Raw genomic sequence first — 20,290 nt, 5'->3', positions numbered from 1 at the left:
TGATGAATCTCCAGAAATTAGAGGGCTGAATGCAGCCAGGACGGAGACTCGGACTTTTTGCCTTGATTCTCTCGGTGTTTGTGCTACTGGGACTGAGGGGAGTGCCGGGAATGGGTGCATTGGGGAAGGGAAAAATCAGTGGGAAAGATCTATGGGTCTGCCTGAGTTGTTTCAGAGGTTAGGATAATTTGCATTTGTAAGCTACAGGGGTCCAATTAGCATTTCAATAGCTCACACAGCTTTGTTTACTTGATTAGCTCCTGCCTTTTTTCTTTTATGTTGCTGCTTTCTGTCTTGATTGTGTCTGAGAAAAAACAGCAGTTTAGAAGTTTTCAGAGTATAGTATCAGGAGGCTGAATTTGGTACAGCTGTGGATCGGATAAGGGTGAGGGAAGGAAAGAAACAGCAACCATCAGGTGGACGAGCTGAAAAAGCTTGGGGGCTGGGCAGGATGGAGAGCTGAGGAAAAGTGGCGACATTTGCAGCTGAGACTGCCAGCCCTCCCCCCCCCCCTTCCGCCTGCGGAGCAGCTCGCAGGGCCCGTTCCTCCCCCCCCCCACCTCCTCCCTCCCTTATCTCTTTGCAGGTCTTGCTGGACTAGCAGAGCCTTTGGAACTGTTTGAGTTGGAAAATTATTGAGGCCACAATCAGACTTCAAAAAGCCTGACTTACACACGGACTTGAAAACAATGCCGGATGTGAAAAAGTTCATGGAAAAGATAGTGAGAATAACCAATGAGGACTTAGCACCATTTCTGCCTCTGTTGTAGGGCATGGATGTGCACAGGCACATCTTTTTAACCACCCAACAACAGTTCACAGTCAAGACGATAGCAAATAAATTCCTGACTGGTGTTTCCACCCGTCACCTTACCGAACAATCCCTACTGCTCCTATGTGTCAATAGGCAGCGACATCCTTTTGCACTCATTGCTCAGTGGTCAAAAGAAAGAGAGGGAAATTGCTTAGGAATAGCAGAGATGCCAGTGCACTGACAATGAGTGGAAAATCATAGAATGGGTATTCTTGTCCACTCATCCAAAGAACACCATACAGACTCGTGCAAAGGCACTTGACCTACAGTAGTTTAGAATTCCAAAATTAAGCCCCATACCTGTACCCAGACAGACAGTCTACACAGATGTGGGAAGGAAAAAGAGGAAAGCAGCATGTACATGGCATAACAGTGGTTGATGGCATCATCACCTTATGGTGTCGTTGCTAGAATTGAAGATTCATTGCTAAAAGCACCAAAACAGGAAAGACTAGCACAGTTTTTACTAGAACACAGATGCATTGCCTCTCTCAGTGAGAGCATGAACACTATGTAATCCACATTACAAGTCACCAACCAGATTCTGGACTAGGAGAAGGGAATGATAGAGCTGATAGGCTAACAAGTGCCCGTCAGCTCCTTCCCCCAATAAATGTGTTCAAACAGATAAAGATAGTCCTGTATTTCTGAAACCCTTTTTGATGGTAACATATTTTGGAGTTTAGGAGTTTACTGGAGAAGCTGTTAATTGCAATGGAATAAGTTTTGTGATAATTCTGAGTTTCTTCTTTTTCTGAGAATACCATGGTATTATCTTCTTGATTTTTCCTTGCTTTTTCTTGAATTTCCTTCAGCTGATAGATTTTTAGGGTAAGATAAGTTAAGGCTAAGGGTTTGTAATATGACAATTGTGGGATTTTAGGATATAGGGATATCATGGGATTTTTTTTTCTTGTTTTTTTTCTGTGTATCTGGGTATCACAAAAAAAAAGAGGGAGAAAATGGGATTAGAGAAAAGTAGGATAACAGAAGGAATTTTTTTCTAAATGTCTGCATTTGGTTTTGTATTTGCTTGTGTTTGATCATTTATCTTCACAGGCCTTAAGATGGAGACGAGCTTGTTTTGACCAGCCTATTTTTCTTAAAGTGAGCAGAAGTCTTGCTCAGATGGCAGAATTGTGGAAAGAGCTTGAAAGGAGTACTGAAATGATGATTATGTGTGTATGGATCATAAGGCTTTGTTCATGGCCAATGAATTTGGGTATTTTCACGAGATTTGATAGCACCTTTTGTAAAGGCCTAGCCCACTCAAATTGGCACAAGATGGCAATGTGACTTTTTGTCTCTTTGCAAGGGCCCTGCAAAAAGATAAGAAACACTGCCTTAAATTCTTAAAGCAAATAAAGAATTGTGGGGAAAAGGCCTAATAGAGTAGCCTGAAAGCAACATCTAGGGCATATCTTTGTATCATATTTAGAAATTGGTAGTTCTTAAGCACAATAGACAGACGCAGCTCATAGCTAAGGAGTGTGATGAAAACATCAAGATTTCTGAGAACTATAGAGTGAATCCAGAACTATGGGAGTCTGAGGAGGAATACTGGACAGCTGATACATCTGCAAATCTACGACATCGACTGCCACACAGAGCCAACAAAGACATGGCACACCTGCACTCTCCTGTGACTGTGATGTTCATCTGGACTTTTGGTCTTTTGAACAAATGACTTGATGTCACTTGCAGAAAAAGCTTTTGGGATTGTTAGCTAAGCTTGAGTTGTTAGCTTGCCAAACTAACTATTCTCTTTCTGATTTTAGCACTATTGATTTGTAGCTGTATCATTTGCCCCTGTGTTGAACAGCCTATGTAAAGTTGAGATCAAGCCCGGGTTGCTCAAAAGAAAGAGAGGGAATTGTTGGAGAATTGCTTGCTAGCAGAAGACACAAAATGATAAACATGAGCAACCCATGCTGGGAGCGTCCTTGAATCCATCTTGGGAGTTAAGATACCAGGCGCTGGGTAGCACCCCTGTCATGGAGGGTAGCAGGGCCCTTTAGCAGGCCCCTGTTGTGCATGCTACAGTGTCTCACATTGAAGGCCAAAGCAATCGCAAAACCAAAAACAATATTCCTATCTGCCTGCATGAGCTACAGTACCCATGAGAAGATTCCTCCCTAGGAAGGGTAAAAGGTAAACATTGGCATTGTTTTGGTTTGGGGGGACCTTGGTTCCCATGCCCGCTGACCACCTGCCGGGGGGCTGATCTCTGGGTGGTCTTACAGGTTGTTTATGGTAAGAATTGTCCAATTGTATGAGTTGATTATAATTTGTACCAATCTGTAAAAATAACGTAAAAATTGCCTAAACTGGTTAAGCACACCCCTCTTAGATATTATAAAAATGGTGTGTCTGTCTTAATTGGGAGCTCTCGCTCCTGCTACTCCTGCTCCTGCTCTAGCTCCTGCTAGCTCTCTCGCTCCTGCGATCTCTCAACCCTACTCGGCCTGCTTGGCACAAAACCAGCGTATGCCCGATCCTCTGAAGCCAGGGCTTGCCTGGGCCAGATCCTGCAGAGAGATTGGACAACGCCCTGAACTTCATAAACACTTCAAAACTCTGCTGAACTGCTTTGAACAGTGAGTAACCAACGAACTTTTACTTAAAGACTGAGCAACTTATCAAGACTCAAAGAACTCTCTTAAAATCACAGACTCTCCTTGTTTTGCCATTTCCTGCATTTTTACCTGCGACCACGGATCAAAGAACTTATATGGGATAGTTTTAGATAAGTTTGGGGAAGGGGATTTTTCATATTTTAGCAATAAATCATTTAATCTCTACAAATCAGCCTCACATGTTCTTCCCCATAAATTTCCCCTAAAGGACATTCCACAACAACCCCCCACATGCAGCTGCAGGGGGTGGAGTGACAGCTGCAGGTGGGCAGAGTTTAGCCAGCCCCAGAGGCTGACCCTCAGATTGTTATGGTATATTGACCTATCCATGCCTTACATGTTACCCTGTACCCTCTATATGTAACCAATCTTGGTGGAGCACGCCTCTTGCAAGAATGCATATAAGTCTCTGTATCACAGAAATAAAGCGGACTATGACCATCTAACCATATTGGTGAACAAAGAGTCATTTTACCCAGGTGCTCCACCGGCATTAAAATAGAGAAGGATCTGGTGGTGGACGAGGAGGAGGTGGTAGAATAGGGAAGAAAACAGGATCAGTACCATTCACAGCAACCACTGCCTGACCAGGAGCCTCCATCCTCACCACTGTCTCACCGGCCAGAGGAGGCACTACTGTCAGGGCACCCTTGAGGCTCACCCTGCCGCTTGAACTCGGCACCAGGGCTGCCATTGCCGCTTCTGCCTCCGCTGGAAACTCAGTATATCGGGTTAATCCTCCAGGGGGAATAACCTTGAACCTGGCCCTAGGTGGTCTTGACCCCTCCCCAGGGGTGGGTCTGAACACTACTAAGTGATGGTTAGCCCACTCCCCCTTCCTGTCTAAAGATCCATAAAAGCAGGGGGACTGCCTGTTTCTTGCTCCCTGCCTCCCTGATTACCGCCGTCACCATCCTGTTCCTGGTTCTCTTTGTTTAACCACGTGGCCATCACCCACGAGGTGGATAAAGCCATCACCATCAAAATCAGGTTGCATTTATATGTTTTGTATTTGCTTTCCCTTCTCTATACCTTTTGTAACTTCGCTCCCTCAGATACCTTTTTTTTTAAGTTATTTCAGTCTCTGGAAATTTAAATTAGAACCGGGACAATTTATTTGGCGTCTCAACGTGGGGCTAGGTAGAAAGAATAATTTTAGACAAGATTTGGAAGTTAAAATTGGGTGTTCTGAGAGTTTTATTAATCATAGCATTTGGGTGGCTGTTCTGGTCATGGATTTTGAAGTTTATAAGTTGACATGTTTTCTGGATAGTGATTGATATGGTCTGGGGATATTCTAAGAATTTGCCTATGTGGGTGTATGCATATTTTCTGAATTCTGTTGGAAATCTAACTATTTTTGGGAATGCTTCTAAAACATGGAACAACTCTGAGAATGTGTGCTGGGACATAGAAGCTCCAGATATTGTTGGGGAAAGATGGTACTTCCTATCAGTTTTTGCATTGTGTTTAAATGTGATTCAGGGAGGTTTCATTGCATTGTTATGCAAATCGCGCTTGGCTGAGGCCGTTATCACTTTGTGTAAACAGATACGCAGGGGGAGGAGTGACCCACCTGGTGTTTGCTGAGCCTGTGGCTGTAGCTGCAGGGCCATGGGTGGTCAGACCGGTCCAATGGGCCACAATGTGGCAATCCCTGCCCCGAGCGCAGTTCTGCCCCAGGCTCTGCCCCAAACTCACAGTATCACGGTATCACCAAGGTTGGAAGAGACCTCATAGATCATCAAGTCCAACCTGTTACCACAGAGCTCAAGGCTCCACTCCAGGTCCCACCCAGAGGTCTGCCCAGAGCTCCACCCCAGGTTCTGCCCCGAGCTCTGCCCTGGACTCTGCCCCCACAGACAACTCTGATAATCTGGTTCTCGCCCCTGTGATAATACATAGAACAAAATCACTGAAGATGAGCCCTTTCCCAGACACAGATCCAGCAGAAGGAAGCTCTGTGGGAATCAGCACCCTGCAGCAACATGCACCAGATGGCAGTAGATCTGATAGTGAAGTTATAGTGATAAGCTCTATGCCCAGGAAGGAAATTAGGCAGACAAGGAAGGAATATGCAAGGGCCAACGGACAATCTCTTTCAGCCTGGCTCTTGAGCTGCTGGGATGGAGGAGCAGAAACTGTGGACTTAGATCAGAGAGAAGCTAAGCAGTTGGGGCCCTTGTCAAGGGATGGGGGTGTGGATAAAGAGCTGGGTAGGCTGGATGGCACACACACACTTTGGGCCAGACTTCTCACAGCTGTGAGATACCCTTCCAAGGATGACATGATCTTCCATCCCCTTAAGTGGGCAAATATGGAACAGGGTATCACGTACCTGAGGCAAATGGCTGTACAAGAGATAATCTATGGAGATGGCCAGATGCCTCTGGACCCTGATGATGTCCACATGAAGCCAGCCCTCTTAAAGAAATTGACCCAGTGTGCCCCTTCGTCATATGCACACACACTGGGAGCACTGCTGTTGGGCAGAGATCCAAACAATCTTCCAACTGTCTGGGAATTTGTTAATCACCTGAGGCAGTTTGAAGACAGTGTCTCCAGAAAGGCCCTGATCTCAGCTGTGGAAACCCTTACCCAGGAGATGAATGCAGAAGGCAGGGGATGATTACTCTTCATCTTCTGAACGGGTACATGTGGAAGGATTTCTTGCTAACAGAACATGAGCTGATAAGCAATAAGCAAACCCGTGCTGCAAAGTGTCCTTGAGTCCATCTCGGAGGCAGGAAACCAGGTGGTGGGTGACACTCCCCACACACAGCTGCAGGAGGCAGAGCCTGCCAGCTGCAGGGGACGGACTTTACAGGTTGTTGATATAGATCTGTATCACACACAACCCTGGACCAATCTGTACTTTCCACATGTACCAATCCCAAAATAAGTTAGTTATGTGTGCTAGTTTGAAGCAGGCTAGAATGTTTTGGTAAGAAAAACTAGATCATAGTCTGTGAAAAGAAAAAAAAAACAACAGTGATGTCTACTTTCCCTCAGAGTCTTGCTGAAGAAGAATGTAAACATTAGATAACACTTTTGCCATTTTGTCTTCACTTTCTGGTTGGGCTCGGACTGAGCTGCATCTCCCTAACCTCACCTGCCACTCACCTTTGCTTTTTAACCTCTTGGCTGAACCTCTATTCTTTCTTAGGACTGGGGTAAGGTTGAGAGGTGCAGGGGTGGTTGAGAGCCCCTCCTGGGGACTCAGGTTTCTGGGAGGGGAGTTGTGTTTCTGTATTACTTTTACCTTGTATATTTCTGTATATAACTGTATATACTGTAAATATCTGCTTGTATATTGTGCTAGCTGTAAATAAATAGCTTCATTTATATTCCCAGAGCTCGGCTGAGTCTAGTGGGGTACCTTCTAAAGTGTGGGGGGGCGGGTAACACCCAAACCACCACATTTATGCATGCCTCTTCCAAGTAGCATATAAGATACTGTATTGCCTCAATAAAGGGTACTGTACTACTTGCAGCTAACTCAGACTGAGTCGTCTCGTCAGTACCCCGATCCCGCCTCTGCTGGCTTCCCATGCCCGCAGACTGGCGCCCGATCCGGGATCCAATAAGGACTTTAACAAAGCTTCAACTTACTGCAGCAAGGAAACCGATGGAAGGAGGGACGGATTGGCAGTACAGGTGGCCTATAGAGGAAAGCTGGGAGCAAATGCTGGATTAACTGCCACGGTAAGACCTTAGATAAAGAAGTGGCATTGTCTCTCTTATTAAGCTTTTTAGAAAAGCGGGGAGTGGCAGTAGGAAAAAGAAGTTAGCCTCTTTGGTGGTGTATGGATATGCAAAGGTACATTTTAAAACCCCAGATTCTTTCTTTGATGAGTTAGAATGGTGACAATGTGGTGATGATATCTGGGACAGGGTTATTGATGGGGACAGGGTGGCCAGAAACTTATAAGCTCCATGGCGCGATGTTATAAATTGTATAAAAAAGTATAAAATGAATCAGGACATTGCAGCTATGGCTGCAACGCGGCTCAGTGACAGAGGAAGTGCTCAAAGTGGGGGTGCAGCATGGACGTTAGTTACAACCACAACTTCTTTGTTTTTGGATACGAAACCATCCCCGCGTGTAGTAGTACCCCTGTTAAGCCACCCTGCTGCACCTACCACCCCAGTACAACCAGCAGCACCCCTGTTACCTGCCCCAGCACCTTCAACCACTCCGGCTTCATCACCGCCACCCTCTTTTGAAACTATTCCGCCGCTGTGGTGGAGGGTCACATACAGGCCCCAAATGACCGTGTTTACAAATCTATTCATGCCCGGACATGTTGTCCCCATAAAAGGTGTTGCCCTGCTCAAACTTGGGGAAAACAAGTTAAGGGGGACAAAGGAGCACAATAACACTGGTGCCTTTGAGTCTGGGCTGCCTGCTTGAAGGTTGAAGTAAACACATTATGTAAGCTCACGCGCCTAGGGTGGGGAATTCACCTGAGCCCTCTCCATATTTGGGGGTACCGGACCCGTGGACTTCACCTTATTTGGTATGTTTTGGCCTGCTGCCAGACCCTTATTGGACAGAATTGTGTCCAAGGACCATCAATCTCGGGCCCCTATCTCATAAAAGGGACAATTCAGTGTTCCTGTCACCTCTCCTCTCCCCTCCTCCACCCACTGCTTCCAGCCGCTTTGCTGTTTTTGGGACCACAGCCGCTGCATGATTCTGACCCATGGCGCTTCGCATCAGCCCAGGGAAAATTTGTCTAAGGTGCTCCTGGCCAGCCGCTGCCCCAGCCCATCATTCCCAGCTTGACCGTGCCCGTGGAGCCTTCAGACAGCGCGCCCCAATAATCCCCGAACTGAACTATTCAAACCCACGAGGGGTAACAACGTGGCTTTGCCGCACATATCTGGGACCACAGAGACTATGACTCCAGCCAGTGAGTAACTGAGCAAACTCGATTTAAGCCAGCATAGACTCTCAGTAATTTTACCAGTGGCACTTTCATGCCACAGACTCTCTAAATCTTTCCAAAGCTCTGCTAAATTCCTGATTTTTGCTGTAGATAGACATTCTGTAATATAATTTCGCAACCGCATACAAAGAACTTGTGTGGGGTAGCTGTATATAGTTTGGGCAAGGGGGGAATTCCTTGTGTATATAATATTAAATTATTTAAACCCTTTTAAATTCGGCCTCATATTTCATTCCCCCCAAAGCCCAGACAAACCCCTTCACAACAGCCGCCCCCTGCAATGGATCCCATCTGCCCCACCGTCCGTGAAAGTCCCACCTTCAGCTGATGACACAACGGAAGGACCGTCTTGCCGCCCCCAACAACCACCACCTATCCTCAAGACAGATACTAGCAACTTCTCAAACTCAGATGATGACGAAATTAACAGCAGGATCCCTGAGGAGATTCTAAAAACAAAGCGGCATCACTGGGTCCTGTCTATCAGCCGGTATGTTCACAAGGCAAAAAGGTATCAGGAAAGGGACTTAAGCTTAAACCTGCCCGCCCACATCGGTGGCATGCTGTTGTCCGTGATGCCCTATTAGAAGGAGATTGGCAAGTGGCCGCTGCCCAGGGGAGCGCGGGTACATTCCCAGTCATAGCAGTGCAGACTGCAGACGGACAACCAGGAGCTACACACACTGCTCTTGATTGGAAGCTTCTCATGTAGCTACAAGGAGGGGCATCTACTCATGGTTTACACTCACAACCAACTAAACAGTTATTGAATTATATTTTTTTCTGCTAATGTGTTATGCCCAGAGGATTGTAAGAATGTTGTGAGATTGATCTTAACGCCATCCCAATATCTGTTGTGGGAAAGAGGATGGCGTGATGAATGCAAAAAGGTGGTGGAACAACCGCGGCAGCAGGGTGACCCTCTGCTGAATGTTCAAGCAGACATGTTGATGGGGCAGGGGCCCTATAGTTCTATAGATGCCCAGATGCGACATCCTTTTGAATAGCATTGCGTATCCATGGCAGCGGCCCGAATGGCCTTTGGACTAGTACCTACAGAGCCAAAAACACCCAGCTACACTGTTATCAAACAAGGACCGAATGAGGAATACAGTCATTTTATCAGCAGGCTGGCAGCAGCGTTGGAAGGAGCTGGTGAATTAGATTCTCCAACCAGAGACTGTTGCAGAGGGGGATTCTCAGTACCTACGCCTATTTGGCAGAGGAGAGAAATTAATTGGGGCGATAGAATTTTTTTAATACAAAAATATAGATTTATTAAATTCAATATTCTGAACTCTCGCCACCCCCAACCACTGTATATTAATATTCAGTTTGGTACATGGTTATGAAAACAATTTAGGATAAAATATGTACAGGGATTTGTTCTAACTAGCAAACATTCAAACTATAAACAGAGAGAGGAGTTTTCCCCGCGGCTTAATGCTGCTTGGGATCTTTATGTTATTTGCCCAGCAGAGTGGGCTGAAACTCTTTCTGCTCTATGGCAAAGGCAACTTATATTACAGAGGTATTAAAGCTTTTACTCACAACTCTTATTAATCACCCTCTGGAGCTTTGTCACAGCCTGTGCCTAATGTCCAATTCTCCAGGGTCTCTGCCTGTGGACTCTGAGGCTGGAATCTTCCCGGTTTGTGGGGAAATAGGTTTTCTCTAACTTTTGTTCTCCTGGCGAGGGACGATCTCTGCCTTTGGTGCTGCTGTCTTCTGGATATTATCTGCTGGCAGAGTTTCAGGAGCAGGAGAATGGTTGTTCACGGCTTGAGGCTGTGTGTGCAGACAATCCAGAGTCTGCTTCCCGGTTACCTCAGCGGCAGTGGCTTTTACCAGGCAATGATAGGCAGCAGGCATGCAAAGTGTGCATGGCTGCTGGGAGTCTCAGCTCTGTAGGTAAAGGCAATGCAGGATCTTGTCCTGGTAGCAATAGAGTGCAGATGTGCACAGCTGGCTTAGGAGGCTATAGGCTCCTTTTATATATATATATATATATGTGCAGGCTTAAATGAGCTCTGCATCTAAGGTACGCAGGCAGGTAAGCTGCGAATAAATCAAAGCATGAGGGTCTGAGCATCGGAGCTATGCAATGGCATCTGAGCATGGGGGTCTGAGCGGCTAAGCGCTGCAAGTGAGGGTCAGAGCTGTGTCTGAGCCATGCAGGTGAGTCAGAGCTGAGCTGAGCACTGCAATGGGGTCCTAGCTGGGCTGGGCACGTTGTTTACCTGTGCACTCCTATTTATTGAATGTGGGCTGAGATTAATGGGCCCTTTGGCCACTAGAATGATCAATCAGGTTGGCAGCAAGCCAAACCTTACCATAATAGGCAGAAGGCACTTGCCTGGACTTTCCCAAATATGGGGATCACATGGCTTTACGCCAGGGAGACACGAGCTGGGTGTGTGTGGGCTTACAAAACCTGTTTACAACCAGGGGTCCTGGCAGAAAAACATGTCCAGGCAAGGCATAAGCAAGCCTCTTTTCGGGCCTACAGGCCCTTCACGACAGAGACTTCTCTTAAAACATCGGCTTTTGAAAATGCAAACAATAAGACTAAACAAATGTTGTCTACTTTACCACGGGATGCCTCAGTAGATCAGATGCTGGAGCGGGTTGCCCATATGCCTGGAAATCAGCAACAGGGGTTTTTGGTGGAACAAATGGATCAAGTTATGGAAAAACGTACACAGGCTCTAGCTGCAGTATTGCAGCCACTAACCCTGTGATGGTTTGGGTGTACCCCGCCCCCCACACACTTTAGAAATTACCCAGACTAGTCTCAGCTGGCTCTGGGAATATAAATGAAGCTATTTATTTACAGCTAGCACAATATACAAGCAGATATTTACAGTATATACAGTTATATACAGAAATATACAAGGTAAAAGTAATACAGAAACACAACTCCCCTCCCAGAAACCTGAGTCCCCAGGAGGGGCTCTCAACCACCCCTGCACCTTCCCCTTACCCCGGTCCTAAGGAAGAATAGAGGTTCGGCCAAGAGATTAAGCAGCAAAGGTGGGTTAGACCAAATGGAAGGTGTGTTAGGGAGATGCAGCTCAGCCAGCAGCCCAAGCGAGAGAAAATGGTGAGAGTGTTATCTAATGTTTTCATTTCTTGTTCAGCAAGACTCTGAGGGAAGTAGACATCACCACTGTTTTCCTTTCACAGCCTATAAGCTAGTTCTTCTCACCAAAACATTCTACCCTGCTTCAAACTAGCACAATCCACCCCTGTCTACTTCACTCAGAGTATCGCTGAGAATTATCTGATCTAATCTAAAGCAATATTTACACTAATGAATATTACAAGTTCAGTTCACACTTCATTCCGGTTATCTCAGATGTAGGTGATTGAAAAGCTCAGAACAGTTTGTCTCCTCACAGATGAGACGAGAACAGGGACTCCCAGGTGACGTTGGGTTCATGCTCACGTACTGTAGATTCTCTCGTAGATTCATTCATTGTACGACGATGGTACCTAGAACAGAAAACTCCTAACAGCTTGTATTACACACTCTGAATTTAAACTCTCTCAGCTAAGGTTAGATTTCTCAATGGAATACACTGGATTTCACCATTCTCCTGCATTACCCAGTAGGTATGATCAAGACCTTCAGCAGACACCACCCCTCGGACGGGTTTCCCTTCGCCTGAAGGTGAAAATACCCAAACAGTTTTCCCTAACAGATTCTTTTCACGTACAACAGGAACTTTATCACAGTCTATTGTTTGGACCAAGTCTGATTGTGCAGATCCTGCTCTATTTACTGAACCTCTACTATTTACCAACCAGGTAGCTTGTGCTAAATGTTTGTTCCAGTTTTTCAGAATTCCACCCCCCATGGCTTTTAGGGTGGTTTTCAGCAAACCGTTGTAGCGTTCAAACTTCCCTGTAGCTAGTGCATAGTAGGGTATATGATAGATCCATTCAATACCGTGCTCTTTAGCCCAGTTTTTCACAAGATTGTTCTTGAAATGAGTGCCATTGTCTGACTCGATTCTCTCTGGAGTTCCATGTCTCCACATGATCTGTCTCTCCAAGCCAAGAATGGTGTTACGTGCAGCAGCATGTGGAACTGGATAGGTTTCCAGCCATCTGGTGCTGGCCTCTACCATCGTTAGCACATACTGCTTGCCAGAACGAGATCGAGGTAAAGTGATGTAGTCAATCTGCCAGGCTTCACCATACTTGTACTTTGACCATCTATCACCATACCATAAGGGCCTGATTCGCTTAGCCTGCTTAATAGCAGCACAAATGTCACAGTCATGGATGACTTGGGTGATAGCGTCCATGGACAAGTCAATTGACCTATCGCGTGCCCATCGGTATGTTGCATCTCTGCCTTGATGTCCAGATGAATCATGGGCCCACCGAACTAAGAACAGTCCACCTTGGTGTTTCCAATCAAGGTCAATGTCAAGTTCAGAGTTGGTATCAACTTGAGAAATCTTAGCAGCTTGGTCTGCCTGATGGTTGTGTTGGTGTTCCTCAGTGGCTCTGCTCTTGGGCATGTGTGCATCTATGTGCCGCACCTTCACTGGAATTCTCTCCAGCCGTGCATCAATGTCCTACCATAGATCAGCACACCAAATAGATTATCCTTTCCTCTGCCAATTGTGGAAGAATTTCTCACCAGTCGAGGACATAAAGTCATAAACATGGGTAACTTGCGCTGAGAACGTCCTTGGTTCCCAGCAAGGCTAGGAAATCGAGATGTAAACAACTGAGCACCCCACACACAGCTGCAGTGGGCAGAGACTAGATAACCAAGGGGGCTGGAGTGGGTGGTCTGGAAGGCTGACCCTTAGAATGTTGTGATAAGTTAACCTATGCACACCTTACATGTAACTCTGGACCCTCTGACTGTAACCAATCTTAAGCTGAGCACGCCTCTTGCTAGAACACATATAAGTCACTGTATCACGGAAATAAAGTGGATTTGACCATCTAACCATATTGGTGAACAAAGAGTCATCTTCCCATAGCGCTCCACCAAACGTGTTTCCCAACAGCCAATCATGCTTTTTCCAGTCCTTTAGCCAATCCCATAAATCATTGGCTACCATCCATGAGTCGGTGTAGAGGTAAAGGATAGGCAAATTTTCACGTTCAGCCACATCAAGAGCAAGTTGGGCAGCTTTTGCCTCAGCGAACTGACTGGATTCTCCTTCTTCATCTCTCACTTCAGTAGCTCTCCTGGTAGGACTCCAGACTGCTGACTTCCATCTTCGCTTGTTCCCAACAAGACGACAGGAACCATCTGTGAACAAAGCATAGTTCTTTTCCTGATCAGAGAGATCACCATAGGGAGGAGCTTCTTCAGCACGGGTTATTTTCTCCTCTGGAGGTGTGATGGTTTGAGCATTAACCCGCCCCCCCACACTTTTGAATTTGCCCCAGCTAACTCAGATGGCCTCTGGGAATATATATGAAGCTATTTATTTTACAGCAGCAAATGTACAAGCAGCTATTTACAGTATATACTGTTATATACAGAAATATACAAAGGATAAACAATACAGAAGCACAACTCCCCTCCCAGAAACCTGAGTCCCCAGGAGGGGCTCTCAAACCACCCCAACACCTCCCCTTGCCCTCTCAACCTTACCCCAGTTCTCAGAAAGAAGAGAGGTGCAGCCAAGAGGTTAGGGAGCAAGGTTACTGGGAGCAAGGTTAATGAGATGTGACTAGGTCTGAAGGCAAAGGCAGAATGAAAGACAAAATGGAGAATGTTTTTCTTCTTCTTCCCAGAGTTCTCAGCGTGACTGTGAGAGAAGAAGACACGATTGTTTTTCATTTCACTGCCCGTTATCTAGTTCTTTTACCGAAACATTCTAGCTTGCTTCTAACTAGCACAGGAGGTTTTGTACAGTTTGTGTTTTCTGATCAGTTGGTGATCATCTCCACCAGAATAGGTCGATCAAGATTACCCATTCGTGCTCGTTGGGTTATCAAAGCCATTCGTTTAGAACAAGTTACATCTGTGGCACGATGTGGTGATGAACCTTTCCTTTGAACATCCAGTTTAGAACTGGCAATCTAGAAGCTAAAAGCAATTGTGACTCAGCTTGAATCAACTCAGAAGTTGCTCTCCCTCCTTCATAGGCTGCTAGTATCTCTTTCTCTGCTGGGGAGTAATTTGCCTCTGAACCTCTGTAGCTGCGAACCCAGAAACCAAGTGGATGACCACGTGTCTCTTTTGGAGCTCTCTGCCTGTGCTAGTTTGAAACAAGCTGGAATGTTTTGGTAAAAGAACTAGATAATGGGCAGTGAAATGAAAAACAATTGATGTCAACTTCTCTCACAGTCTCGCTGAGAGCTCTGGGAAGAAGAAAAAAACATTCTCCATTTTGTCTTCTCCTTCTGCCTTTGCCTTGAGACCTGGTCACATCTCATTAACCTTGCTCCCACTAACCTTGCTCCCTAACCTCTTGGCCGCACCTCTTTTCTTCCTGAGAACTGGGGTAAGGTTGAGAGGGCAAGGGGGAGGTGTTGGGGTGGTTTTGAAAGCCCCTCCTGGGGACTCAGGTTTCTGGGAGGGGAGTTGTGCTTTTGTATTGTTTATCCTTTTGTATATTTCTGTATATAATTGTATATAACTGTATATATTGTAAATAGCTGCTTGTAAATTCTGCTAGCTGTAAATAAATTGCTTCATCTATATTCCCAGGTTCCGTCTGAGTTAGCTGGGGCAAATACAAAGTGTGGGGGGCGGGTAAGAGCCCAAGCCATCACATTTTTAATTGGCTTTCTCAACGTGGGGCTAGATAGATTTGAGTGATTGGAAATTAGCTCTGGGAATTAAGATGAAGCAAATCAAGCAGCTATTGTATTTGGTTGGGGCATTGCTCTGGTCTGGTTTTGTTTTCTTGGCATTTAGTTGAATGAAAGCTCAAATTGTTGCTTATTTTATTGATCTGGCTTATAATAAGGCTAAAGCTAAGGTTTCAGATATGTTCTGGAGCTGGGGTGATTTTATTCTTGGTTATGCTGGTTTTAATATCTCTGAGAATATTACCAAGGATATTACAGGAGCTCTGGTCAATAATGTGACAATCAATGGAAATTCTGCTTTAAATACGTCTCTAATGAGAGTTATTCAGCCTAAGGCAGGAATTCCAACTGTTTGTTTAGGCACATGCTCGTGTAAAACTGTTTTGCTACTCACAGTTTTTAATATTTGCCTCATGATTTTAATATTCATATTAATTTTGGCATTATTTGTGAAAAATTCAAAACCAGCTTCTGTAAGAACTAGGAAAAATTCTGTGTCTCAGAAGCAGTCTCTTTCACAGCAAAACAAGGGAACACAGTTATCGGCTTCCCCCTTGCCAGCCTCTGCCCGCCCTTCTCCAAGTGCTGGGAACACGGCCAATGTTCCCGCCGCTAACATAAACAATGATAAGGATAACAAAAACAACGGGCAGAGTTTGGCAGGAGCCCTAGGAGGACAGGCAGGTACCCAAGATCAGAGTGTTTCTAATAACACGTCAGGGTTGGCAGGCATCCCAGGAGGACAGGCAAATAATCCCACTAATGCTAATAATACTACTAGTGCTGGTAACGCTAGCCCAGTCAGTCCAAATCCTAATGACACCAGCTCAGCCAATTCGAACCCCCAGCCAGCAGACCAGAACCAAAATCCTCCTGTTAAAAGCAAGGCAGATTTGAACTCACAAGCTCCAAGTAAGACCTCCAATAATTCAAACCCTCCAGGTCAGACCCCTAATGATTCAAATGCTCCAGGTCAGACTCCTAAAGATTCAAATCCTCCAGCAGACACATCCAAGTCTGTTGCTGTTCAGGCCTTTCTGGCACCTGCTAAGGCAAAAGCTAAGACAAAGAGTGCTTCGCAGGAGGATGTAAGAGAGGGGACCTCTGGTGATCAGCAGCAAGGAGAAGGGGAGGAGGAGACAGTTAGTCTGCGAGACCTTGTAGATACGCTGAGACAACAATACTCAAGTGAGAGGAGTGCTGTGAGGTTAGCTGCCAAAAGAGAGGACGGTTCCAATGAGTTTAAGAGTGCTATGAGGAAGGTTCTGTTAGGCCCAGTACCACCAGATCAACAGGTGGAAGAGGAGGAGGAAGATGATATCCAAGGCTCCAAGGATCCACTCAGAGAGGTCAGGGAAGTTAGGAAGGAATACTCAAGGGAATCAGGTGAGCCAATCTTAAGCTGGCTAGTGAGATGCCGTGGCATTGGTGCTAATGCTCTGCAGGTAGGAGACAAGTCTGCCAAGCAGCTGGGACCACTCACCAAGGAGAGTGGAGTGGACAAATACCTAGCAAGTCCTCTTGGTAGGGTTAGCTTGTGGACACGCCTTTTGTTGGCTGTGGCTATGAGATATCCTTCCTGAGATGATTTGCCATGGGCTGCCAAGAAGTGGAACACTGTTGAGCAGGGAATTAAGCTTCTGAAGGAGTTTGCTGTGAAGGAAGTGCTTTATGGAGATCATGGCACTCATGAGCCTGACGATATTCCTTTGGGAACAGGTCTCATGAAGAAGCTGATTAAACTTGCTCCTTCATCCTATGCTAACATCTTGGCCAGTAAATTTCTAGCAAGGAGTGATAATGGAAGATCTTTCACTGTTGGTGAATTCACTGACCAGCTCAGGCAGATAGAGGATAGCTTGTCACATTCTGGTATAATCTGTGCCATAAAGACTATGACTATAGAGCTTAAGGAAGGTATCGAGAATGGCATTAGAAATGGCATGAAAGAACTGAAGGAGGACCTTACAACCTCAATTTCCAATCTGGTAAAAGATACCGTTCCTGCATCATCTGAATGGGTGCATGTTTCTGCAATCAGGAACAGACGCCCACCTCCTACAAGGCAATTCCAGCCCAGGAGGAGACAAATTCCACCCAGACAGCAGCAATCACGTGCGTCACTGTGGATACTTCTGCGTGACACATATGGGGAGAACATGAACAAATGGGATGGTAAACCTACTTCAGCTCTTTCAAAGAGAGTCAGGGAACTGCAGAGTGGCAGCAACAGAGGCAGTAATGCCCGAAAAGTAGCTGTCGCTTCTTCAGCTCCCGAGAGCAACTGCAATTGTTCCAACAGTTGCAGTTCCTCTCACAACAACACCAATCATTGTGAACACCCTACATGCCATGTTCAGCATTAGGGGTGCCCTGCCTCCAGCCAGGAGGAGGAAAGGGATAGTGGAGAGAACCGAATCTATTGGAATGTATTCATTAGGTGGCCTGGCAGTTCCAGAGTTTGGAAATACAGGGCTTTAGTTGACACAGGTGCTCAGTGTACTTTATTGCCATCAAATTGCAAAGGGACAGAGTCCATATCTATTTTTGGAATCACTGGTGGATCTCAAGAGTTAACTAAGGTACAGGCTGAGATCAGTTTAAGTGGTAAAGAGTGGAAGACACATACTATTGTAACTGGTCCTGATGCGCCTTGCATTTTGGGAATTGACTTTTTGAGACAAGGTTGTTTCAAAGATCCTAAGGGTCATAAATGGGCTTTTGGAATAGCATCTGTAGAGATTGAGGATGATAAATTGAAATTGTCTATTAGACCTGAACTTTCGGATGAATCTGCAGTTGTAGGACATCATGACATAGAGGATTTGGAAGTGCCAATTGCAACTCAAACTGTTCATCTCAGGCAGTACAGAACAAACCGTGACTCTTTGTTGCCCATTCATCAGCTGATTCGTCAACTGGAGGATCAGGCTGTCATAGAGAAAGCTCATTCACCTTTCAACAGTCCCATCTGGCCTGTGCGTAAACCTACGGGTGACTGGAGACTGACAGTTGACTTTCGTGCCCTCAACGAGGTGATGCCACCCATGAGTGCGGCTGTGCCGGACATGCTGGAACTCCAGTACGAGCTGGAATCGAAGGAGGCTAAATGGTATGCAACAATAGACATTGCTAATGCTTTCTTCTCTATTCCCATAGCAAAGGAGTGCAGGCCTCAGTTTGCATTCACCTGGAGAGGAATCCAGTACCAGTTCAATCGTTTGCCTCAGGGGTGGAAACACAGCTCAACAATCTGTCATTCAGTCATCCACAATGCACTGGAGAAAGGTAAAGCTCCAGAGCACATCCAGTACATCGACGACATCATTGTGTGGGGCCAAACTGCTGAGGAAGTCTTCGAGAAAGGTAACAAAATCATTGACATTCTGTTGCAAGCAGGTTTTGCCATTAAGAGAGACAAGGTCAAAGGACCTGCCAAAGAAATTCAGTTTCTGGGAGTGCGGTGGCAAGATGGTCGCCGTTACATTCCTCAGGATGTGATTAACAAAGTCTCCACCATGGCTGTTCCCACCAGTAAGAAGGACACACTTTCTTTTCTTGGTGTGGTGGGATTTTGGAGACTACACATTCCTGGTTTCAGTCAGATTGTCAAACCTCTGCATGATGTGACTCGTAAGAGAAACAATTTTGAGTGGGGACTTGAACAACAAGCAGCCTTTGATCAAATTAAGCGAGAAATAGTCCATGCAGTGGGCTTGGGACCTGTGAGATCTGGTCCGGACATTAAAAACATTCTGTACACGGCTGCCAGTGACAATGGTCCAACTTGGAGTCTTTGGCAGAGAGCTCCAAATGAGACACGTGGTCGTCCACTTGGTTTCTGGGGATGTTGTTACAGAGGTTCAGAGACAAATTACACTGCAACTGACAAAGAGATTCTAGCAGCCTATGAGGGAGTGAAAGCAGCTTCTAAAGTGATTGGAACTGAGTCACAATTGCTTTTAGCTCCTAGACTGCCAGTTCTAAACTGGATGTTCAAGGGCAAAGGTTCATCACCACATCATGCCACAGATGCAACCTGGTCTAAATGGATGGCTTTGATAACCCAACGAGCACGAATGGGTAATCTTGACCGACCTGGTCTGGTGGAGGTGATCACCAACTGGCCGGAAGGCACAGACTGTTCCAAACCTCCGGAGGAGAAAATAACTCGTGCTGAGGAAGCTCCTCCCTATGGTGATCTCTCTGATCAGGAAAAGAACTATGCTTTGTTCACAGATGGTTCCTGTCGTCTTGTTGGGAACAAGCGAAGATGGAAGTCAGCAGTCTGGAGTCCTACCAGGAGAGTTACCGAAGTGAGAGATGGAGAAAGATAATCCAGTCAGTTCGCTGAGGTAAAAGCTTTCCAACTTGCTCTTGATGTGGCTGAACGTGAGAATTGGCCTATCCTTTACCTCTACACCGACTCATGGATGGTAGCCAATGCTCTGTGGGGTTGTCTAAAGGACTGGAAGAAGAATGGTTGGCAGAGGACAGGAAAGCCTATTTGGTGTGCTGATCTATGGCAGGATATTGATGCATGGCTGGAGAAAATTCCAGTGAAGGTGAGGCACGTAGATGCACACATGCCTAAGAGCAGAGCCACTGAGGAACATCAACATAACCAGAAGGCAGACCGAGCTGCTAAGATTGCCCAAGTTGATACCAACTCTGAACTTGACATTGACCTTGATTGGAAACACCGAGGTGAGCTGTTCTTAGCTCAGTGGGCCCATGATTCATGTGGACATCAAGGCAGAGATGGAACATACCGATGGGCACGCGATAGGTCAATTGACTTGTCCATGGACGATCTCGTTCTGGCAAGCAGTATGTGGTGACGATTGTAGAAGCCAGCACTGGATGGTTGGAAACCTATCCAGTTCCACATGCTACTGCACGTAACACTATTGTTGGTTTGGAGAGACAGATCTTGTGGAGACATGGAACTCCAGAGAGAATCGAGTCAGACAATGGTACTCATTTCAAGAACAATCTTGTGAAAAACTGGGCCAAAGAGCATGGTATTGAATGGATCTATCACATACCCTACTATGCACCAGCTTCAGGGAAGATTGAGCGCTACAACGGTT

Source organism: Pogoniulus pusillus, chromosome W, assembly GCF_015220805.1.
Source record: "Pogoniulus pusillus isolate bPogPus1 chromosome W, bPogPus1.pri, whole genome shotgun sequence".
NCBI lineage: Eukaryota > Metazoa > Chordata > Aves > Piciformes > Lybiidae > Pogoniulus > Pogoniulus pusillus.
Note: the sequence above shows the minus strand (reverse complement) of the source record.